This window comes from Ambystoma mexicanum, chromosome 13, assembly GCF_040938575.1.
Source record: "Ambystoma mexicanum isolate Mex_15411 chromosome 13, UKY_AmexF1_1, whole genome shotgun sequence".
Classification (NCBI taxonomy): Eukaryota; Metazoa; Chordata; class Amphibia; order Caudata; family Ambystomatidae; genus Ambystoma; species Ambystoma mexicanum.
The window spans coordinates 215,099,936-215,126,007 of NC_090938.1; positions in this window are offsets into that span (position 1 = coordinate 215,099,936).

The following is a 26,072-nucleotide window of genomic DNA, read 5'->3' on the forward strand; positions in this document are numbered from 1 at the left end:
CGAATGGCAGAACTCGAAACTGATAGTGAGAATTGCCAATCGGAAACCTCAGGTACTTTCTGTGCTTGAGATGGATTGGCACATGAAAGTAAACATCCTGAAGGTCCAATGATACTAACCAGTCCTGGAGTTGGAGAGCCTGAAAGATCTGAGAAAGTGTGACCATCTTGAATTTGTCCTTCCTTAGGAACTTGTTCAAGTTTCTCAAGTCTAAGATGGGTCTCAGTCCTCCATCTTTCTTTGAAATAAGGAAGTATGGGGAATACCAACCCTTGTTCCTCTCCGCTACAGGTACATGTTCTATTCCACCTTTCTGTAGCAGGGTAAAAACTTCCTGCAACAGGAGCGGATCCGGATGTTTGGCAGAGTCGTATTCCGGAGGATGATTCTGAGGTTTCTTTAGAAAAGGAAGGCAGTAACCCTGGGATACTGTTTCCAGTGCCCAAACATCTGAAGTAATGCCCCGCCATTCTTCTAGATGCTGTGAGATTCTGCCTCCCACCAGGGTTTTGTGGATCAAAACCTCAGAGTGGTTTTGCGGCAGCTGCAGCAGCGGCTGATGGTACAGATGCCATTGTTGGGGCTGATCTAGCACCTTTTCCTCACCCCCAAGGAAATTTTCTTTGACCTCTCTGATTGGCCTGCTCTCTTTCTCTTCCAATTGAGGAATAATAGTGAAAAGGATGACCCCTCCAGGAAGATGAGCCTGTGTAGGGGTGTTGCTGAGGTTGTGTTATAGCGGCAATGAGACATTTTGCCACCGCTTTGGAGGTCTGTAGCTTCTCCAAACTTTCATCGGCCTTGCTACCGAACAACCTCGAGCCATCAAACGGCATATTAAGAAGTCTGGATTGCACATCAGGAGCAAACCCAGACTTTATTAGCCACGCAAATCTACGTAGCAATGTGCTAGTCGCCATGGACCTTCTGATTCTGTCAGCTGTGTCCAATCCTGATTGAAGGCATTGCCTTGAAGCCCCCTTTCCATCCCTTATAATAGCTAGAAAGCCATAACGTTCTTCACCTTGTGGGATGTGTTCAGCTGCCGCCGACATGCAGTCCCACAGGGTATATGTGAACCTTGCCAAGGTACAGGTTACATTAGTAGACTTCAAAGCCATGCTGCCAGATGTGAAGATTTTCGTAGACCATGCATCCACCTTTTTATCGTCCCTATCTGGAGGGATTGTTGGGTATGCCACATTCTTTGTGGAAGTGGCTGCCTGTACTACCAAACTTTCCGGAGTTGGGTGTTTGCTGAGGTATTCCGGATCAGATGTACAAGGTCTATATTTTGCCACAACCTTTCTATTTACTGCCCCTATGGCTTCAGGACGTTCCCAAGCAGAAATAATCCTTCTTTATAAGGCAATATGAAATGGTAGAATGGGGTCTTGTTGGGGTGTTCCAGATAATATATCCGTCATGTCATCATCATGACAGACTGGTGCACTCCTACCCCACCCCATAAATTCTGTAACTCTGCTCATGAGTTTTCTATAACTCGTATCAACCTGTTCTGATGGGTCTGGTTTGTCAAATTCATACTCTGGAGAAGTATTCAGGCCACTTGCTGTTTGCAAACATTCTTGCAGATCTTGAATTCTTGATTGAGGATTAATTAACTCCTCTGGGACAGATCTTGTGCCAAATTTAACACCAGCAGAGGTTACTTCCTCCTCTTCTGATGAATCTACCTCATAGATGGATGACATGGTCCTGAAAAAATCATGTAGACTCTCAGGTTGAAAAACCTTTTCAGGCATTACAGGTCTTTCCTTTATTAAAGGTTTGGGCGTCGACGAAAGTGTCCATGGCGCCGAAGTTTTAATCACTTTCTTCGACATTGAAGGAACCTTCGACGACCTCGATGTAATCGCCGAGGGAGCCGTGGAAACCGTCGAAGGAGCTTTTGTGGTTTTCGAGCGTGAGCTCGACGTAGTTTCCTTCGAGGTAGTTGTCGACTCGAGGAGCTTCGAAGTCTTCGACGATGTCGATGTCGACTTCGATGGCGTATAATCTTTCGACGCCATTTTATTTCCCTCTGCCTTCGATTTATGCAACGAAGGATCTGACTTACGAGGTGATCGAGAAGAGTCTCTCAATGACGCTCTCGACGTCTTTTTATCAGCCTTTCTTGTTTTGGACCTTCCTCTGTCACTTTTCTTGTTAGCAGGAGCATGGTCTTCTTTAGCTATTTTTGAGGGGGTCTGGGCCGCGTTCTCAAACATTTTTAGCATGGAAATACGAAAAGCTTCCCATTTTCTCAGAGAGTCATGTTTGGATGGACATGTGATAACCTCTTCCGAAGATGTTGAAGAGGATGAGGGAGATCGATGCAGTCTCTTCTTAGCCTTTTCAGAAGATGAAGAAGAAGACTTCCTCGATCTACTTCTCGAATTATGTTTTTATGATATGACTTCGAAGACTCGTCCGAGTCTCTCTTTTTTTTAAAGTGGACTTCGAAAAACCCTCCCCCATCGCCAGTTTACCTCTATGCTCTTTTAGGGCTGTGTGGGTCATCGACTGGCACGAACCACAGTCTTCCGTACGGTGGTCGGGACCGAGGCACCACAGACAGTGTCACAGGTTTCCCCCTTTCTCACCTGACTTCGATGTTTGCTGGAATTCTTGGAAGGAGTCTTCTTGCGTACGGTTTGGGTTTTGTACAACCCCGTGCGAGCGTCTTCGGTTTCCAGCGTGCGTGCAGAGTTTTACATCCAGGAACACTTGGAATCTCCGGGAAGTTCAGGAAACGAGGGAGGTGTACTCGGAGGCGGTACACTAGATCCAGGATAAGCAAGATAAGGAGGAAGTGTAGGATAGAGGAAGGAAGCGGGGGTCTGGGAACCAGGAATCGAAGAGTTCAGCGACAGCGAACTACGGGCACACGTCTAGCCACTGCAAGTGGTAGCGTTGAGACGCGCGGGAGCGTGGCCTCTTTATAGTACGTGCTACGTCTGACGTGGAGGCTGGTGGAGAGCGTTCTATGTTAGACGGCCATGTTGGAAGTACTACAGAGTGCAAGCCCTGTTGTGTTAAGGACTAGGAAGTCCAAAAGGGACACGTCCTACGGATCATGACAGACAGTTCTTATGTGGATCCGTCAGGGACATCTTCTTTCCACATGTTAGGCATTTTTTAAAGCTTGTCTTTGGTGTGCAAGGGTTCGAAGACGACGACATAGCTTTTCCTCACAAAATACTGAAGCGCCGTTTCACTCGATCCGAAGCGAAGCTAATGGAAAAACAGAACTGAAGCCAACGGGCGCGCTCAGGGCTCTTATACGGGGGATGACGTTGGTGCTCGATGGATGCCGCCGAGGGACATCGATGCCGCGGCCTCGAGTGGAGCACCTCCTGCTGGAGAGAGAAAAAATGTTCTGAGGCGAAACCTAAAGGTAAGGATATATCTAAGATGAGGAATACGTGGGAGGACACAATCCATTCGAATAGTTACTTTCTATCTCTAAGTGAAGAGGATAGTGAGAACAACAGCAAAGGGGGCCTCACTATGAGTTCACCGTTGTGGCCAAAAACGGTGGTAATAGAGTGGTAACAGAGTTACCACGGCATTAACGCTGCATTATGGCACCGCCGAACTACGGGTTTGGAGCCAAGGCAGAGCAAAATCCTCAAGCCGAATGTTGGAGATAATGCCTCTGCCTTATCACAAAAAAACACTCAAAGCCATGGAATTACCACCAATGGTAATTCAGAAAAAATCCCCATGAAATCCTAGGCATTCCCATAAATGGGGAATAACACTGCTTACCTCTACTTGTAATCCTGCTGTAATTCTGTGGGACCAGGTGGTGGTAATGGTATATCCGTTGGGTGGTATTTTGGCAGATTTACCTCCAAAATACCACCAAACCTGTAAGCCTGCAGCTATTATCCCATTCTTGTAAAAATAATATTTCTGATAGGAATCGGTTGTATCTGCATGTATTAGACACAGTCTCTCGCACACACAACATACACACTGACATCAATCTCTGTTTCGCAGAGTTAATAATAATTAATAAACACAAGCACCATATCATGTGTGTATGTGTAGAGAGTGAGAGCTAGATCGTAAAGCATCAAAATAGACAAGCAGGCAGACACGTGGAAGCAAATATCAACAGTCTAGAAGGTAGACGAGACAGATTGACAAATAGCAGCTACATAGCTAGATTTTCCTATTGTATTGCTTGGGGTTTAAGCTTCTGAGCATCATTTTAAGCCTGCACTGGTATAGTGTGCACATAGAACATTCATTTTACAGAACACTTGCTCCGTTCTGAATAAACTTCAGCCGATGGCCGCTGCAGTTTTTTAAATAGTTCTACTTTGTTCTTCATATTCAAATGTATGGTACTGAGATAATGGAAAATGCCTGTGCAGTGCAGAATAGAGACACTGGTCACACATACTTAAAAAGAGAACCAACAATTTCCTTTATGGATACACATATACTACTGCTCGCTTCTGCAGACCACTCCCCACCCACAAGTCTGTGTGCTGCAGACCCGGATGCCCTGGTTGCCTGCAAAGTGTGACAGAACTGCCCACAAACATGACTCATCCTTGAGCCAAACCACTGCTGCCAGCTTTGCGCCTCATCCCCTCACCCCCCAAAGCTTAGCTGCTCCATAACTGGATGCAGCCGGGCCAGCGCAGGTCTCCCTCCAGCCCCAGGCCCAGTCTCCTTGGAGCTTACATTTCGTTTCATATTTAAATGTTACATTCAGCAGAATATCAAACATGTGTTCAGTGCAGTGGCAAATACTTAAGGTAGAATCAGGGCTCCAGTTCAAATTGGTGGGACTCTGACATACCAAGGGATTTGACACCACAGGAAGTAAGCATATGCTAAAGTGAAATATGCAAGTGTAATTCAATTTGTCTTTCCGAGTTGCACAGGAAAGGAAGCATTTGCCAAGTGAACAGATGTTCATGTTACATTGCTGGATACATATAAAAAGTGTCACCTTTTATACCCGAGATGGCATCTGCAACACAACAAGATGGCTTGTATGGCATAATGTCAGTGAGACATTCCATGAGTTCATCTTGAGGAATTTGTGTGGTCCTATGGCTAAGTTTTTGGTCCACCATCCACAGGAATGCTGCTCGTGTCATGCTCCACTCGACTCCCCCTGAAAAGTGTGTGGCTGCCACTGCAACCACACAATCACAATTAAAACATGACTCCTCATCAAAATAGGAGTTTCCCAGTGTCCCAACAAAGCCATTGCATCCTTCAAGAGCTCCTCTGTCCTGTCAGGAGTCAGCCACCGGCAGCCAGAGGGACCCCATGAGGAGCACACTCTTGTTTTCCTCTCAGTCATAGTTTGACTGAGGCCCTCATCACTGCGCCTGTCCTCCTGAGTGCTCTGCACCATTGAATTTAAGTGTATTGCTAGTCTCTGACTAAAAGTAAGTCACGGTCAGGGAAAAAAGACAAACGAAACAAACGATCATCAAAACTGACGAGCGTACATATTATTTCAAAAGTGCGTCTGATTTGACTGTTTCCTTAAGTGAAACATAGGGGGGGGCGGCAAAGGGGAAGGCACAAGGGAGGGAGACACGGGAATGAACGGATAGCTGTGGGAATTCTGAATAGGTATCTCACTCTGACTGAAACTAAGTCAAGAAAGAAAGACAAACAAAATCAAGTTTCATTCAATTTGGATACATATAAAAAGTGTGCACCTTTTATACCCGAGATGCAGCCATAACACAACAAGATGGCTTGTATGGCATAATGTCAATGATACATTTTATGAGTTCATCTTGAGGGATTCATGTGGGCATCCACAGGACCAAGGTTTGAAACCCTGCTCGAATCCTGGTTGCACATCTCTTTACTAGTGAAGATCGACCAAATTATTATTTTTTAATTCCCCGAAAACAGGAATGAATGGATAGCTGTGGGAATTCCGAATAGGTATCTCACTGTGACTGAAACTAAGTTGGGACAGAAAGACAAACAAAACCAATGATCATTAAAACTTCAAAATTTTAAGTTTTAATTATCGTTTATTTGTCTTTCTTTAAAAAGGGCATCGACCTCTCCGCCTCTCAAATTGAAACTTAACTCGTAGGGAGAGGGATTTACTTTCACATGGGAATCAATTTGAAAATGGTATAATTCATCAAAACCACTGGACATCCTGTACACCTTGGCCTCGCCTGCACGCCTGGCTGTCTGAGTTGCCCTTCCTTGGTCTGAACTTTTATTTATTACTTACTTTTGTTGATGTCAATGTGGAGCATCACCAAATCACAACAGGTGGGGTGGGCGGCCCAGGTGCTGTGAACAAATATTCTAAAACAAAGAGCTGAGCGACCCTTCTTGGTCCGGCAACTGATTATGATGATGGGCCACGACGGCAGGCGTTACGCTGTGCGGGGTAAAAAGTGGGCTGTTGCTGTTGATTCCAGAAATTAATGTGTTACAAAAAATGCAACAAGAAAAACTAGAGAGCTGAGCACTGCAGCTCAAGCTCAGCTGCGCTGAAAGTTGTAAACACACAGAATATAAAGAATGGTCAATGCATATGTTTAATAATGAGTTCATTTCGACCAAATTTGTATGCTTTTAAAACCGCCCACACCAGATTGCATATGATTCGGTCTGTGGCCGATTGTCAGAACGAGCAGTCCACAGCTGCCCCTCACCCAATGCAGGGGCCAATTAAGATCAGGTGAACCCGGAACCTTCTCAACCTCCTGACAACCCATGGAATTACAGGAATTGGTGGACTCAATCCAATAGAAACGTGTCCCCCAATGCCGCCCTCGGGGGAAATTCCATCGAATGGGGGAAATTCCATCAAACAAATCTGCCTGCATTTCGCATTATTACCTTGTCTAAAACAGGCTCCCCATCAGGGTTCCCTACCAGGCTAAGACCTCAGAGATGATCTCTGGGCAATTCCCCCATTCGTGAGAGAGAATATGCTCTGCCTGCTCAGAGCTTCTGCCAAACTGTTTTCCACCCGTGCCAGATGTGCCCCAGAGACAGATGTGTTCTCTAGCAACTAGAACCATAGCGACATGGTTTCCCTGTACAGAGGAAATGACTGCACTGTCCCTTTCATGTCGAGGTAATGCTTGGTCACTGTGCTGTCTGTCAGTATCAGGACAAGCTTCCTCAGAGGTACAGTGCAATAGCCATCAGAACTACTCTGACTGCACGCAATTCCAATAGATTTATGTGACAACAACTCTCTCTTTTGAACCAATGACCATTCACATGCAGGACTTCATAAAGGGGACCACAGCTCCCCAAAGAGGCACACGTCACAACCTGAGCCTCTGGCCATAGTGCCCAAAAGGGCTCCCCCGCCCACATGTTGGTCTTGCTGTTGAACCAAGACTGATCATCGGCAACCGACTCCAACACATAGAGGACATCAGATATCATGTCTGAGTATTAGAACCACTGACTCCTTAGAAGCCACTACAGAGCTCTCATTCGGAGTCTGGCTTCTGGCACCAGAAAAAGCAGAAGAGCATGAGGCCTAAGAGAGGGACGAAGGCAGATGCTGGGAGAATGCTGGAATTACAGGATAGGTTGACCATCTGTGCAATTCTGGTGACCCTCTCCTCTGGGGACCGGGAGGGGGCAGGGGGTGCTTTCCAGGCCAAGTGTCCAGGACTGCTACAATGAACTGAAGCGTCTGTGTCGGTTTAATGTGAAACTTCTGCAAATTCAGGGAGAAGCCCAGGCTGTACAGCAGTGAACAAGTATCCCGGAGGTATCTTGAAATATCAACACCTGCTCTGGGGACTGACCTCGGATCAACCAGTCATCTAAGAATGGAGATACGAAAACTCTGGATTTCCTGAGGTGTGCCACTACCACTGTCATCAGCTTGGTGAAAACCCTGGGTGCAGAGGTCAGGCCAAAAGGGAGCTTTTTGAACTGATATTGAGTGTCTCCAATGAAAAGACTCAGGAACACCCTCTTTTTCAGGTGGATTGGCACATGAAAAGATGCATTGTGAAGGTCCAATGACACCATCCAGTCGTGATATTATAGAGCCTGGAGAATTTTCTTTATCGTCATCATTCTGAGCTTGTCCTTCATGGAACTTGTACAAGGCCCTGATGTCGCAGATGGGTACATCTCTCTGTGACTGGCACATCCTCGGCTGCGCCTGTAAATTCCTTCTGGAGCTAGGTTTCCGGCTGCCGATAGGGGGGTGGTTGTCTGTCCGGGAGTCATCTGAGGAAGGGTAAGCAGTACCCTAGCTCTACCAACTGGTGGACCCAGGCGTTGGGGGGTGATCTCCTTCAATCTCTCAAAAAACCCCAGAGACTCTCCTTCCAAACGTAGATGCATGAGGGCAGAACTCAAAGCGGCTTCTGTGCTGCCGATGTGTAGGCCGTAGCCAACTTCAATGGGCCTCTCCACCTGCCAGGGCACAAGAATCTCCTTTGCCCCTGCTTGGCCTCTGGCGACTGTGCCCTCCTTAAAATGGGGCGAGTGTAGTGCCTGAAGCTCCTTCTCCTTGACCCAAAAAAGAAGGCCTTCTTAGCTGCTGTTGAACTGCCAAGCCCAATAACTTTGCTGCCAATTTAGAGTCTTTAAAGTCCTTAACATTTTTTAACAACTCTTCTGCTTTAGGCCCAAATTCATTTGAATGACAAGTTCAGACGTTTTGCCTGGACATTCGGTGAAAAGCACGATCCTCGAAGATACGAGACAGTGTGCAGCACCATCCACGTCCCTGTCGACCTCCCGAAGAAATCTGCTGCGTAGAAGGCAGATTGAAGTGCCTGGCATGCTATCTCCTTGCCGTCCTTGATATTATCCAGAAAAGTGTCTTATCTCCCTCTTGGGGAAATAAATCTCAAAAGGACATGGGAGTATTTGGCAAACACACAAGAGGCGTTGATCACCTACAACTCCCTGCTCCACAAGGTGAACACTTCCCTGGCCAAAGCGTCAATATTCTTCGGCTCCTTGTCAGTATGTCAAAGGAAGAGTTTACCCTCACAGCCTGCACCACCATACCCTCAGAGTTTGGGTGTGACGTGAGGAAGGGAAGATCGCTCCTTACCAGATTATATTCCTTTGTAAGCTTAGTGTTAACTGCCTCTTTTTACGTAAGTACAGTGCCAGAATTGCATGATTGGATCTGTTATGGCAACGTTGGACACCAAATCTGTTTCTGACTAAGGCCTTTTGTCCAGTATGTTGGTCAACTCATAGTGATCCAGCGGTTTCGGTGGAGCGCAGACTAAGAGCAACGACCACCTTCTCGACCGTCTCACAGTAATGGACATTCGGTTGGGTGTAGAGGAACACCTGCTGCATCTCGAAGTCAGGGATAGGACCAGCCTGCTTGCGTCGAGCAGACCGACTGAAAACTCAAGCAATCCTGCATGATGAGTAATAAAAATCAGACAGTGGGTCCATGCCTGTCCCCCCAAGGGTACCATCCTGAAACAGACAGTGTCAGTTCCTCATCGAAGATTGTGAGCTTGACTTGAAAAGGTCTGACCTGGACTGGCACGTAGACTCACTCTCACAGTAGGCCTAACGTCTAGAGGGAGATTTCGACATGGCCCGTCGGGACTGAAGTACCCTTTGCTTTGATCGAGGTTGAGCTAGCGGGTGTTGGACTTTTTGGCCAACTTTATCCTGGATAAACCAGGCACGGTTGGTGCCGTAATCGCTGACGGGTCAAAGCTGAAGCTGTACCAGCCACCGGTTTTTCAAAACTCTGCATTATCTGCAACTTTCCATCCATTCGTCCATCAAAACCTGCTTAGATTTGATATTATATTTATATTGCGCCTACACACAAAGTGTTTCAAAGCGTTTCAAGGCGGGGGAGGGAGCAAGGGTAAAAAAAAAAAATACATTCTTACAAGGCCTTGAGACATTAAGATTGGGCAAATAAACCATCGTACTAGGCCTAACGGCATTTCTGATAGTGCAAGAGCATTGACAATAAATGAGGGAAGGATGGGGGAGGGGTGAGGAACAAACAAACTATCGTAATAGGCCTGATGACATTTCTGACAGTGTAAGTGCATTGACTATGGTGAGGGTAGGGGGGGAGAAGAAGAGAGGATACAGGCAGGGGCAGAAAAGGAGTAGAGATAGAATGAGAATCAGAGGGAGTATGGTGGGCAGAGGTAAGATGGCGAAGATCAAGTGTCAAGGAGCAAACATACAAATTGAAGGTGGTGCAGCAATGTAAGAGCACACCATGATTCATAATGTCCATTAATGCATTTAACATCCCAACAAATGATGATGGTACCTCCTTGATGTGGATGATTGTTTCCATAATTCAGAGACATGGAAGTTTGTGGAAGCAGCAGGGACATTGCTACTGGACAGATGAGAGGAAAGCGAAAGGTCATAGTGTTCCCAACGCTGCTACAATAAAGTAGCACCATACAGTCAGTGTTTCCAGAACATGAGTTAGGGGGGGTTGGGATGGGGGAAGTTGGAGAAAAGGAAAAACAGAGTGGGGTGGGGTGGCAATACACACACATATCTGGAATATAGAAGAGGAGGGGAGTGCTAGGGTAGAGGGAGGGGGTGAAGGAGGAGAAATAGGGAGCAAGTGGAGGCTACAGATGGAACATCTAATTTCGAAAATTAGGCAGGATGCTGAACAACACACATGGCAGCTGGGCACATCTAAGTTCGAAAAATAGGCGGGATGGTGAGCAACACACATGGCATCTGGGCACATCTAAGTTCTAAATTAGGCAGGATGGTGAACAACACACACGGCAGCTGGACACATCTAAGTTTGAAATTAGGCAGGATGGTGAACAACACACATGGCAGCTGGGCACATCGGAGTTAGGAGTCACATGAAGAGATGGCCTCAGGGGTGGGACAGTCTCAAGTGTAAAGGAAGGTGATCTATGAAGATAGTTGAGGGACTGACCTTGGAAAGATAAGATGCACAGTGAATCTGTGAGATCTGAACGTGTGGGGCTCATCTCAGCCCCCATGAACTCGTGAGTGTAGCATAGGCCCACAGACCCGGCCAGACAACAGACAGGGAACAGACAGGGGCCTTACATCGCGGGCCTTGGAGGTGGGTCGGCATTCGCCTGCCGGCTTGCCTGATGGTCCAGATGTATCTTCAGGGGACCAATCCCGGGCGAGCAGGCGAGGAACAAAAAAGACAGCTCTGCTGACAGTAAGGATTCAGCCATGTCGGAAGAGGCCTAATGTAGTGGGCAGAGCACTCTCATTCTGGGCTGGAGCCCGAGCACAGCTGCATCCGAGTCCTCCTGAGACTCGGCACCACTACTGCAGGAGAAGCTGCACCCCAGACGATCACATCATTGCCCATCGTGCGCCTGATGATCCGCGCCTGCAATCTGCATTAAATTGCATTCCAGCAACCAGCAAGCGCCCCTGCGCCCTGCCAGTCTCAGACCCCTCGTTTCAACACTGCGCCACGAGGAACGCACCGAAGCTGTGCATCAGCTGTGCACAAAATGGCCGCCTTCAGTCCTGACCGCCATTTGTTTACTCTGGTTGCCTAGCAACCCTCCTACGAGTGCGGCCAAAGGAGGAAAGGCAAACCGGAGGCGGAAGCCGGCCCACCTCGTCCAAGGCCCACAGAAGCTAAGGACCCTTCCTGTCTGCCCCTGTCCGCACCTACGCTATTGCACGGAACACTGCTCCGCTACAAATTCCCCCATGCATCGGCTCGCCAACCTTAGTAAGTCGTCAGCCGCTGATTCCGCCCCCTCACAATCATGTCTAGGCTCCTAAGGCCTACCTGGCACAGATAACCGCAAGACTACTTCGTGGAGGCATCTCATGCGTCGAATCACCCGCCTTGTCGACCTATTGCAACACTAACTAAGGGCCTGTCTGCAGCTGGACTCTTCATAGCAGACCCGGACCTGGGAAGGGCAGGAACCCCCCCCTCTGGCTGATCCATCGAGCAGAGGAATCCCCAAGATTACGCCAATACGATACCCCCATAACCAGAAGCATCTGATATTGCTTCATGCAACCGGAGCTTATGTAAGTAAAGGCAACAATCTTTAAAAGCATTTGTCTCGTATGTGCTCGCAAAATAAATTGGCACATATCCCCTGCAAATATGGCCGCCATCTTTGACTGAGCCCACCAAGAGCACTGCCTGACACCAGCCGACAGCTGATTGCGCCGCACTGCAACTTCCCCGAACTCCCGCGACCGGAGGCTTAGTGACTCCTATTAGTGTATTGCTAACTCGCCCTGTCTCGCACCAAGTCCAGTTTGCTCTTTCAAAATGCAAACCAACAATTAGTCTTCGCACCTGAGCTCCAAATGCCATCTCTTTTTCACACTTATGAGGCATTATAACTACTGGTGACCACTTGTTCCCTGCATATATGCCCAACTGCTAATAGATGCCGACCTGAGTTCGCATCCTAACCTTACTGAGTAATTGAACTTAGCCTATGTGTCCATTGTGACTTGCATCAGTGTATTACCTGCCGGCGCTGGATTATTGAATTTAGCCTATGTGTCCATTGTGATTTGCATCAGTGCATTACCTGCCTGTGCTGGATTATTGAATTTAGTCTATGTGCCCATTGTGATTTGCATCAGTGCATTACCTGCCTGCGCTGGATTATTGAACTCAGCCTATGTGTCCATTGTGATTGCATTAGTGCATTGCCTACCCTTGCTGGATTATTGAATTTAGCCCATGTGCCTAAATGGTTTATTGAACTCTATCTCTGCCCACTCAGCCCCTACCAATATAATGCAGGCTTTCCTTACCACTATGATGTTCCCTTTTTGCATAGTCCCTACTGCCACACCATGCACAAGAGGACAATTCATCAAGGTTGGTGAAGGATTAGCCAGACTAGGTTGTCAACGTCACTTCCCAATCCCCTGCCCTACCCCCTTCCTCCCTTCACACACCCGTTTCCCCACACTATCTTCTCACTCCCACATTACACCTGCCACCATCAAGAATGCAGCAACCTCAGACATCCCGTGCTTCAGTCCCAACCTGCCCACATACAAACACACCCAACCTATTAGCATTAACGATAGGACCACACCCATCCTGGGTATTGAAAGACTCAATTGACTTATGTCTAGAACTAAAACATCCCTACTAGCTGCCTCACTCACCACCACACCCAACACACTGACCAAACTAACCCCACACCCATTAATTTCCAACACAAAAGCCTCCACAACTCACCTCCCAAACACCAAATCAAGACCAAAACCACTGATTTCTCCCCCATCCTAGGTAACACACCACACCCTGCCCCCACCTCCACCCTCAAAAGTGCACTCATCAATGCCCGCTCACTAGGTGCCCATGCCTTATCGAGGACCAACATCTTGATATGCTGGTAGTCACTGAAACTTGGCTTCACCCAGCGGCAGGACCACTACTACCCCTTGCTATTCCCCCGGGATTCAGCATCTTCAGAACAGATAGGACAAACACCCAAGGAGGTGGAGTTGCCATAATAGCCAAAACCACCCTGGAAATCAGAGACTGCCCAATAGAACAGATACAAGGTTATGAACTCCTACTAGTAATGTATACTTCCAACCCCAAAACCACTACCAACTTCCTAGTGGTGTACACATCACCCAATAAAAATACACACCCCGATTTGGAAATCCCGCTACTCCTAACTCCCCTCATCAAGCCTAAAACTAAATACATAGTCCTCGGTGACTTCAACCTAGGATACAATGACCCCCTGGACTCTGATGCATCAACCTTCTATACAGCTATGTCAGAAATGAACTTTGCACAACTGATAGACAAACCCACCCACTCCAAAGGAAGAACCCTGGACTGGCTTCTCACTCTTAACTCTCAAGTCGCCATTGACTCCTCCATCCTCCCAGTTAAATGGTCAGATCACCTTGTAATTAACTTCACAATAGACAATGTTAGTACAGATCACACTACTCCCAGAAAACCATACACCTTTGAAGCCAGAAATATCAAAAAGCTCTCATCTGACAAACTCACTCCAGCCTTGAGTGCTGCTCTTGCCCATACGGTTCTAGGTACCAACAACCCTTCCTATCTAGCAGAACAATACCAACAATGCCTCAACCAAACTATTGATCTACTTGCTCCCATCACCACTAAAACCCGTAGACCTGACAAACAATCCTGTTTTTGGTTTAATGAGGAACTTGTAGCCTTAAGACGCACAAAAAAATCACTTGAACACCTCCATAAGAAAAACAAATACCCCAGAATCAGAATTAGGCTTTGCTGAAGCAAACAAAACATACAAATCAGCTATAATCACCCAAAAAGCCAATGCATTTAACCTCCGTATTACTAATGCGTCCTCAGACAGCAAAGAACTGTTTACCATCCTTAGAGAGCTTGCAAACCCCTGTCAAAACTCAGCACCTACCAACTCTAGTAAAGACTAGTGCACCACTATACAAAATGCCCTCTCATCCAAAATCCTCCTACTGCAAAACAAAATCGATAGTAAAAAAACACTCCTAGATGACAAAACTCCACCCACCATATCAATCACCACATCAAATACCACTACTGGCCCCCCATTTCAATTCACACCAGTTTCTAACCAAGACGTATTTGACACCATAACGAAACTCAAAGCCTCCAACTGTAAAGAAGACCAATTCCCTTCCCACCTAGTGAAACTCTGCGCCCCCACCCTTAGACCTATCATCACCGAATTCGTCAATGCCTCCTTCCTCACAAACACAGTCCCCACCAGTATCAAAAAAAGCTTGGGTGACACCACTTCTAAAAAAACATCCCTGGACCCGTCAATACCCACCAACTACCGACCTATTACAACGGTCCCATTTCTCCTAAAAATAATTTATAAAATAGCCTACTGCCAAATTCAGAACCATCTGGAACACCATCAACTGTTAAGAGACCGTCGGTCCGGATTCCGTCCTAACCATAGCACAGAGACAGCCCTCCTTGATCTGAAGATCCAAATGGATGCCACTAGAGAAGCAGGTAAACTCTGTCTACTAATGCTCCTGGACCTCTCAGCGGCCTTTGATCTGGTTGACCACGATAAACTCTGTAACACTCAATCAAACAATTTCAACCTAGCTCAGAACGCCACCAACTGGATCAAATCATTCTTGGCAGACAGGACCTCCAGAGTATCCATCGGCAAAGAATCAGCAGACCCGGTGCCAGTCCCTGCAGGTGTGCCGCAAGGCTCCTGCCTATCCCCCACTCTGTATAATGCCTATACTAAGCTACTATTCACAGTTTTGGATGCCATGGGTGTCATCTATACTAACTTCGCCGATGACACCCAAATCCTCATTCCACTCTCAGGTAATCACGAACAAGACTCACTCCTGGTCAACCAAATCTACTCAATCATTCAAAACTGGATGACCAATAATAGCCTCTGTCTCAACGATGACAAAACCGAGCTCCTCATAGTAGGCTCCTCCAGCAAAATCGATACCCTTGAGCCCGCTTTCAAATCATTCACCATCGATGGCACCATAATCCCGATTCTTAAACAAGTCAAGACACTTGGCGTTTACTTAGATGCGACACTATCCATGTCTAAACAAGTAAACACATTAGCCTCGTCCACCTCTTACACTTCCAAACTCATCTCCCTTAGCCGCAAATTCCTCTCAGCCAATAACTGCGTTACGCTAGCCAGAGCACTCATACTGTCTAAACTAGACTATTGTAATATCCTTTTCCTTGGCACCTTCAAAGCCAACATAGCCAAACTTCAACTCATGCAGAACAAGGCCCTCAGAGCAGCCCTATGCATAAAAAAATCTGAACATATCTCTAACACCAGAAGAGACCACCACTGGCTCCCTATCCAAGCTAGAATCTTATTTAAAACCTTGAGCATCACTCACAAATGCATGGCCAACAAAGCACCTAAATACCTCAACAACATAGTCATGAAGAAGCTCCAGACCAGACTCCTCAGATCCAAAAAAAACGCATACCTTGAAACCCCCAGATACAAAAGAGAGAAAGCAGGGGGTAGTAGCTTCAAAATACTAGCTCCCAGACATTGGAACGCTCTACCCACCCACATTACGAACGAAACATCCTTCCCAAAATTCAAAAGCTCTTTGAAGACTTGGCTATTCAACAAGTACTAACTGAACCAGAGCACCAATCCGCTCCAATTAACTGTACATAGCTGACTATTTTGTATATTGTTGTATATTATTGACTGCTATTCCTGTGTATTTCTGTGTTCGCATTTAAGATTGCATTCTCCCATTGTCTGTAACTACGCCGTGATACCCCCGGGTCTGGGCGTATAAAAAATGTAATAAAATAAAAAAAATAAAAAATAAAGGTGCAATGGATATCAAATGCACAAAAAGGTGGTCATAGAGCATGAATGATGGAACAGCATAGCTCTATTTGTAGAGGTAGATCCTTTTTTTAAAACAAAAATCTGTGCACACGCTCGGTGCGCACAATGAAGTGTCCCCACAAAAGCCCAGAGGGCTTACCTTAAGATCTTGCAGTGTAGAAGGGATCCCAGGCCTCCAGGCCACAGGATGCAGAAGCTATCCAGCATCAGGAAAGTGAGAAGGGTTGGACTTGCCCCTTTGACCAGACGAGTCGAAATCGCGCCTGTGCCTGTGCTGCTTCTTATGAGAGAAGGAGGAGGAAGAATAGTGGGACTCGGTTTTTACTTTTTTGGATGCTGACGCTCCCTGTGGTTTTCGGGTGTAGGTCCATGGGTGTTTGGGCCCAAGGACTTCGTAGTCGACCTAACCATCAGTTTTGATGGGGGCCTCCCTAGCGCCAGTTTTGCCAAGCATCCCTTTACTGCTTTCAGTTCATCGATTAACAGGAACCACACTGCTCGGTGTCGAGGTCCACTCTCAGACACCACATACGGATATTGTGTGGGTCTGTGAGGGACATTTTCAAGTTGCAGTCCCTGCAGAGTTTGAATTCCAACGACTTGGGCCTCGACAATCTCAAATCGGAAATTTGAGTCGTGTTCCAAACAGCATGCTGAGCGTGCAGAAAAAAGGAACTGAGTTAAGAGGGCACAGTGCATTCCTTAAGCACAACACCCAATGTCACATCCATAATCGAGGAGAGGCATGGTCGAGACACAAGGCAGTCGAGAAACTACGCCGAGCAACACTACACTCCCCCATAGATGCCAACACTCCCGATTTAGGTGGGAGACTCCCGATTCTTTTTGTAAAAAATACTGCTATTTTTCACGTTCTCACGCCTAAAATAATTATTTCCCCAATGCATTCCTATGGGGAAATTGTTATCTCCCGATTTATCTATATAAATATACCTTCCAGGCATGTCAGAATGTTGGCATGTATGCTCCCCTGTCAAAATGTTCTGGGCAGCTGGTCTATCAAGAGAAGAGATCTGCGGGATATTGCAATCAATTGAGCAGAGGAGACAAAGAGCGAGAGAAAGCAAGAGAGAGTGAATGGAAAACTATTATAAAGGTGCGGTGAGCGGTGACAGAAAGAAAGTAGAGACAGTTTTCAGGCAGGAATGGCGTGGAAGAACAGCAAAGAAAGCAATAAGGAGGAAAGAGGGGCTAGTGAGGAAAGGAGTGACAGTAAGTGTAGAGGGGAAAGAGGGAACGTTCCCAGAGCTTCAATCCCAGGCCTAACCACTGAGTGGTGGATAAGGGTATAGATGCAGAGTAAAGATTGGAGGAGAAATCAGCTGATCCAGTACACATCATTGATGAGGATAGAGAAGCCTGTTGATCTCACAGTCTAACAGAAGGTAAAGAGCCTAACACTTTGGCCTGTCAAGATGACCAAAGGTACCAGGGTGGTGGTGCTAGGTATTCCAGATGCCCACTTGAAAGAACGTGACATCCTAACAAGCCAGCCCAGCCAAGAGGCCTCAAAAAAGGCATCTTTTATATACTCCTGAATCCATCCCGTGGGCTTTAGTTTGTGGTGAACAAAGTGAGCGCCAGTAGGGACTGTGAAACTGACCTTGGAGCATAACCTCAAGCATTCTCTAGTCTTTACCCATTGTTATAATAATGGTCAAGGTATGCTTTGCCCCAAATTTTGGTGACCATAGAATTTTGGGGAAGAGTGATCCGAACAGGTGGACTCGGGACTTGCCACACGTTTTAGGCTGGTCATGGTAAGTACACTCTATGGTGATGGAGCACTCATACCATTACACCAGATTATGCAAGGACTCTGCCTTTGAGTTGAGGACAGGCATTGATTGTTGAGCCTTTGGGAGAGAGTAACTGAGTGAGCCTGTCAGTTTCATATTCACACTCCCCCTAGGATGTGAAGGCTGAAAAGCTGAAAACATTGAGTAAACTAGTTAAACCACTGAGGGGGCAAAATAAGAAGAAGCCATATTAGGGGGCTTTTAACTTGTGAGGATAACGCTGTTGGAAGCCCTGGCACACACATGGTAGTATGCAGAGGCACTCTATGATTGGCACGTTTCTCTGTAAAATAGCAATACATCTGGTAAAATAAATAGATATTTGAACACTACTGATAATCTGACTGACGGTAAGTATGGCAAATTAATTTACGATCTTGGGAGAAGATGTATAGTATTATACAGAGGGCCCCTGGAATAAGGCACATCTCCTTCTTATGCACATTCATTTTTCATACCTATTTCTCACCTAGAAGTTTAATTTTAAATTGAACACAGACGCTGTGCTGTTTCACTGTGGATTCAAAAAATGTGAATGAGTTGTCCATATGTCAGTTAATCAGCCAACAAAGCAGTAGTGTCCTCCAAATCTGAAATCGTTATCTGGCTTAAAATATAAGAACCTTGTCAAGGTTTTAGAGGATCGCATGTCTACTCTCTGCATGCTTAATACATAGACATACTAGGAACCTGCAATAGCTGTTCTAGATTAGAGTGCACTTGTTAGTATCAACAACCATTTCAGAAGTCTGCTGGATATTTTTGCAGTGACTATTGCTCCCCTAATCCACTGACTTGCCTCTTGAATGGCAGCAGGGGTACATTATTGGCTAACTTGAATAATGATCTAGTTTTTTTTTATCAAAGACTTTATTGATTTCGAAACATAGGAAAACAACATAACAGTGCATGCATCTCTCTGTATATCAGGGCTGGGAGCAAGGGAGCATTTGTAAGATCAACATTTTCAGGAGGGGGTAAGGAAAAGGAGAGAGAAGCAGGTAAAGAACTAAAAAGAACAAAAGACAAGAAAGAAAAGAGAAAAAACGCTTGATAACAGGGACTGCCATCCAGTGGTCCGTCAGACTTTGCCAAAACAGGAGTTACTCGTGGCACAATCAATACATTCCTGGCTCGCTTCATTCGGCGTCATGCAACCCTGTCCAGTCTCAGCGTCTGCCGTGTCGCACCCGACTTCTAGCTGGCGTCTTCCCAGCGGCTCCATATTTTGTTCGCTTTTTGCGGGCAGCCCCTCGCAGCATACACCCGATGTTCCATTTCAGCGCAAATGTCTACATCCGCGACCCATTGGTCATAGTCCGGAGTGCCTTCTGCGCCCCACAGTTGTGCTATGTTCCGCCTGAGCACGGCCATTGCAGTGGAGCAGAGTATCTTTTCATACCGGGACAGATCGGTTTCATTGGAGATCCCCAGAAGGAGATGTTTTGGGCATCTTTCTATTGTCTTGCTTATAACGCTGGATAGTTTGTCACAGCATTTCTGCCAGAGTTGTTGGATATTATTGCATTCCCATAGGATATGGAAGAATGTGCCTTCCTCGCGCTTGCAGCGTAGGCATCGTGCGTCTGTCGTCTTCCCCCAACGGAAAAGGGCCACTCTCGGGTAGTAGACGCGGTGCAGGATCTTCAGTTGAACCAGTCTGAGTCTTGAAGAAATAGTTACCTCGCGCGGGTACATTAGGGCCTCCACCCTGTCCTCCGGCTGGAGCAATCCCACGTCCCGTTCCCATTTGGTCTTCAGGCTGGTTAGTTCTGGTGTCGCAAAGGATGTAATCACATTGTACATGGTGGAGGTGACCTTCCGTTCCACCTGGTCCGATACTATATTGCGCTCAAGGGGGGAGCTTTCCGGTATATTTCGTATATTCTGTTGGTGGGTGCTCCACGCATGTTGCAGTTGCGTGTAGTGGTAACTTTCTGTGGCTGGGAGGGAAAATTCCTCGTGCAATGTTTCAAATGGTACCAGTTTGTCCTCCCGCAGCACAGCCCCAACAGTGGTGATTCCTCGTTGGACCCATTCGGGTCATCTAGGTAACTTTTGTATTTCAGGAAGATGGCAGTTGTTCCATAGGGGTTGGGCCAGTGTCAGTTTCCCATCCCATCCTAGGTGTCGGTGTACCTCTTTCCATATTCTCACAATATGCGTCGCCATATCTGGTTTCGGTGGACGACCCAGGCTTCCGTAGAGATGTTCTAATGGTGCTGTTGTGTTGTGGGGGTTAATTGCTTTGATGTGCAGAAGTGTCCCATCCCCAGGCAAAATGTCATTGACCACCGTCAGCTGGCCGGCCCAGTAGTATGATTGCAGCCTGGGCAGTCCAATCCCTCCTTCCCATATGGACCTCTGGAGAGTGGAGAGAGCAATCCGCGGGTGTGCTCCTCCCCATAGCAGCTTTCGGAGGATGCAGTCGAGCTTATGAAATTCTTGCTGCGGGATATATAGAGGGGCATTTTGCGGGATGTACAAGAATTTGGGGAGGGCAATCATTTTGAATAGTGCAGCTCTACCCAACAGTGTCAATGGCAAAGAGATCCAGTTGCGGGTATCTTCTGCGAATCTTGTTACGAGGGGGGCAAGGTTCAGGGATGTATAGTCTGCAAGTTGCTGCGCGATGCGTATCCCAAGGTATTTGAACTGCTCCGTTTCGATCTGGTAGGGGCCATTCATTAGACTAGCTGCTGGTACACCCCCTACGGGGAATAGGATGGATTTGGCCCAGTTCACTCGTAGGCCGCTGAATGCCCCATATTGCTCCAGTATGCTCGTGACTCTGGAGCAGGAATTGGCTGGGTCCTTCAGATAGATGAGCAGGTCATCAGCATAGAGCGATACTCTATCCTCCCAGGTTGCTGACCAGCGAAAGCCTTCCCAGGTTGGTGTGTTTCTCAGGAGAATTGCCAGGGGTTCTATTGCGATCGCAAAAATCATGGCTGACAGTGGGCAGCCCTGCCTCGTCCCTCTCCCCAGCCCAAATGGATCTGAATTCCATCCATTGATCCTGGTTCTGGCGATTGGACAGTTGTATAGTAGGCGTACCCAGCTCATAAAGCTCCCGCCGAAACCCATACGGTGCATTATGTCCCAGATAGCCTCCCATCTCACTGAGTCGAAGGCCTTTTCGAAGTCAATTGCTAGCAAGGCTAGGGGGCCTTGTATGCTGTCGGCTCTTTCCAGGGCTGTATATAGTCTGTAAAGTTTCTTGCGTGTTGATCTCTTTGGCATGAAGCCACACTGGTCCGGGTGGATCAGAGAGGGGATGACCTGTTGGAGGCGGTCTGCTAGTATTTTTGCTAGTATCTTTGTTTCACTGTTGATAAGTGAAATAGGCCTGTATGAACTGCAGGTTTCAGGGGGTTTGTCCGGTTTGGGTATCGCTATTATCGTTGCTTCACGCAGGTCAGGTGAGAGAATGCCCTTTTCATGTGCATACTGGTACATCCGTAACAGGTGTGGGGCGATCACATTGGTCCCCACCTTCTGCCATAGCTCGATCGGGAAGCCTTTGGGACCTGGGGATTTACCGGTTTGGAGACCGGATATGGTACTTAGGATCTCGTCCTCCGTGATGTCCCTCTCCAGTAGTTCCTGCTGACCGCATTTAAGGTAGGGATGACTATTTCCTCCATGATCGTGGCATCCATTTGGGTCCTGGGTGCCCTATAGAGTTCAGCGTAGTACTCTGCAAAGCCTTGTGTTATGTCTTGGTCCGTTACGCGGGTATTTTGCTCTCCTGTTTCCAGCCACCAGACATGGCTACGCCCCTGCTCTTTCCTTTCCAGCCATGCCAGCATCTTCCCGGCTTTGTCTCCCGTTTCATAGATTCTCGCTCGCATCGCAGTATGTGCATGCCTTGCATTATCCATTGCTGTATTTTGAAGCTTTATTTGTGCTCGAAGCAGTGTGCGATTTGTGTCCGGTGTGTCTTCGCTTATATACTTTTCCTCTGCCTGCTTCACTTGCTGTTCTGCTTCAAGTATTTTGCTAAGATGCTTTCTTTTTTTTGCAGTCGTCCATGATATTAGCTCGCCCCTTAGCACTGACTTGTAGGCCTCCCACAGTGTCTCAGGGTTTGAAGCAGACTGTGTATTAAGCTCAAAATATGTGTTTGTGCTCTCCTGGAGTTTATCCACTAGCTCGGGGTCCCCCAAGTAGTAGTTATTTAGTCGCAAGCTTGGCGGGGGAAGCGGCCTGGATGTTGTAATTTTCAATTCAAGCGGGGAGTGGTCAGATATGGCCCTAGGAAGCAGGTCTATTTCCTGTACCCTGTGTAAGTCAGAGGCCGGGACAAAAAAATAGTCCAGCCTAGATAGGGAAGCATGTGCCCCTGAATGGAAAGAGTATTCCCTAGTGTCTGGGTGGAGTTCTCTCCATGTGTCGCATAGACCCAGTGCATTGGTGAATGTGGCGAGTCGGGTAGTTGCGTTGGGGTTCCTGTTGCGTAAGTGTGAGCGGTCTAAAGTTACGTTCATGACTTCGTTGAAGTCTCCACCCAGAACCATAAGGTTGGAGGTGTCGTTTGTGATCAGCGGGGCAATATCTGTGAGCAGTGGGTCTAGTAGGGTTGGTGGTGCGTAGATGGCTAACAATGCAATAGATTGGTCCCATAGCGTGCCCGTCGCATATACGTATCTGCCACGAGTGTCCTGGAACACTGTGGTAAATTGGAAAGGGAGGTTTTTATGTATCAGGACCATGTCTCCCCTTGATCCCATTGTAAAGCCTGAGTGGAGTGTCAACTTATAGTTTGTGCGTTTGAACAGGGTGCATTCCGTGCCCGCAAGATGGGTCTCAGTCATAAGCACTATGTCTGGTGCCTGTCTGTTACGGAATTGCCGAAACCAGGCGCCGCTTCACTGCGTTGCCGAGGCCATTGACATTCCACGTCATGAGCCGGAGTGTTCGGAGGGCGTTAGTGGTATTGTTATATGATGCCATGTCTGCTTATAGAAGTGGATATGTGTGCTGCTGATGACGACGCATCGCGTCTCGCGAGCTTGTGCCCATAAGTTATGACCGTACTGACTGGCCCTGATATGCTTGGTGTACGATCAGGGGTTAGCACCGCTAAGACTACTGTCTGATGTGTCTATGAGGGTGGGGCCCCTCTAACGTATGGCTGTGAGTCGTCCCCGTGGCCGAAATTTGGAAAGTGTATTGATTCGTATCAGCAGGTACGGTTTGTGATTTATGTTAGGGTGGTTCATTGTGTAATCACTGGCATAATGCTAGGCGTCGCCAGGAGTGGTGTCAGGGGTCATCCATCGCTGTCCTCCGGTAGGTCTTGTTCCGGGGGCAATCGGGGTGCATGTTGTTGGCCGGGGGGTGGTCTGTTGTTTCTTCCCCTGCTGGCTCGGGGAGTTGACCAGTCCCCCTCTATATGTTGTTCCGCCCAGTGCCATGCTTCCTTTGGATCATTGAAGTGGACTGATGTGCCTTTGTGATAAATCTTAAGCTGTGCCGGGAAAAGTAGGCCATATTTGACCCCCAATGTTTGCAGGTGCTTTTTAAGTTGGTGAAAAGACCGCCTCGCTTTCTGCACCTCTCTCGTGTAGTCCGGAAAGAAGGCAATCCTTGAGCCGTTAAAGGTGATCGGGCCTTTGGTCCGTGCCAGTTGCAGTAGGGCGTCTCGGTCCCTGTAATTTAAGAATCTCGCAATTACTGTGCGTGGTGGCGCCCCTGGTGCCGGTCTGCCTGTGGGTACTCTATGTGCCCGTTCTATAGAGAAAAACTTGGAGAAGGAGCTCAGGTCATAAAAGTCTGTTAGCCATTGTTCAAGGAAGAGCTCCATTCAGGCGCTTTCGGCTTTCTCAGGTATGCCAATTATACACACGTTATTGCGTCTTGAGCGACCCTCACCGTTTTCAATTCGGTTTTCCAGCAGTTTGAGTTTCGATGTGACACTTCTGAGCTGGTGTTGCATGTCGCGTACTCCATCTTCTGTAGTCGAGATGCGCTGTTTGGCTTTGCCGGTACGCGCCGTCAGCTTTTGGAGATCATGTCTGAGGAGGGACACGTCCAGGCTTATCCCATCCATTTTATGCTCCATTGACGTGCGGGAATCCGCTATGGCGGCCATGACATCCCTCAGAGAGATTGCGTTATCAGGTTGCCCTTCTTCCAGGGTGACTGGATGGTAGTCGGGGACCTGTGTCGGAGGGATTGTATATTGCTCCATTCTGCTCTGTGTCGGGAGTTTCTTAGTTTTATCTTTCCCCATTCTCTCCGATGCTTCCCAAGGTCACTGCAGTAGTTTAGTGAGGTGCGTTGTGGCCACACACGCTTGATTCGATCGCACAATTGCACCAGAGTACAGATGATCTCAGGTGATGTTTGGCAGCTTCACAGGGCGGTCACTCGATGTCTGTGTTCCATGTACTGCAATGTGTGACCCATTGGAGGGCAGGCACATTCTTTGTTATGTGGGCTGCGGGGCTGCTTATTTTTCCAAAGGCTAGGGTAGCACGCTTTGCGGGGCAACACACGGTTGTTTTGCCTGGCCAACCAGGGCAGTTTTATGCTAGTTTCTTCTTCCCCTCTTTGCTTCTATTGACGGGCTGTTGGTGTGGGCGATGTTCGCACTGGGGTATGTCCCTGCGCCTGCCCAGTTTCGTTGGTTGAGTGACTGACTCTGCCGCCTGCAGCATTGACAAGGTAGCGGCGCATGAAACGATTATTTTATTTATAGTTAGTAGGCAACCGCTCCGCGTTACGAACGCACCATGCACTGGGCTCGGGGGAAGTACGATCCTGCAGAGAGCGCCGCCGTGAACGTGTTATGCCTGAGGCCGCAGTCCGCTCCGTTGCTACACTGCTTCCACCACAGGTACGTACTGTATTCTCCCAAGGTCCGGTGGGGAGCCGCTGGTCTCTCCGGGCATTTGTACTCTACGGGGCTGGTTGGCTTGGTGCACACCGAGTGCGACGCAACTGCTGATTCTTTCTCTTCTTCCTCGTCGCCTGCTAGTGCAACGAAGGCGCGTCTCCTCACCTTCCAACGGCGGCGTCTCCAGCGGTATGCTGTGGTGAGTCTCCCTCGTCCGAGCAGCGGGCTGTGCTGGCTCGCGGTCTCCGACAGCCGTCACTGGTTGTCGACACGTGCCGCCCCACACTTGACAACGCGTGCGGAGGGGTGGAAAGTCAAATTGCAGTCAGGTACGAGTCACCGGTTTCAGCGCCGTCCTCTCGCACCCCGCAGGGGGTGGTTGCAGCTCACTGTATGGCCCGGCCAGGGCCCAGGAGATACGCAGCGGCCATTTTGGTTGCAGCAGCCGTTTCAAAACGTGGCCTCAAACCACAGTCGATGTTTCTCCTCCTCACATATGCATTTTGTCCCCCAAATTCACCAGGATATAGAGCAGATCATCCGCATTCCGTACGTTTGCTTATTCTTGCTCCATCTTGTCGAAATCAGGCAGGATGTTTCAGGATTATGTGGCGGCTCGCGGAGCGGTGCAGATTCACGTCTGCATCGTCTCGTAGCTGGCCACGCCCCCCAATGATCTAGTTTTGACAGATGATCAGCCAGCTCCATGCTCTTAGAGTGATCCAAGTCTCTTCTTTAACCTTGTCTTTCTCTTGTGGAAAACCCTTATGGTAACCCTGAAGTTCTTCAGGAAAGTGGTGGATTTCACAGTTTTGGCAGAACAGAACAACCAGTAAACCAGAAGGTTCAACACCTGCATTTTCTTGTCACAGGAGGGATGGGTGGACATCTGTAGAGAGCAAGGGGAATACAAGGCTAAACGAGATGGACAATTTGTCTGTTCATTAAAAATAGTGGACAGGAGTGGGAGGAAATACAACTAGTGTGAGGAATAATTACCAAAATCCCTGCACTTAAGCATGCACATCCTGATCAGTCTGCAGCCCTATAGGCTACTGTGCC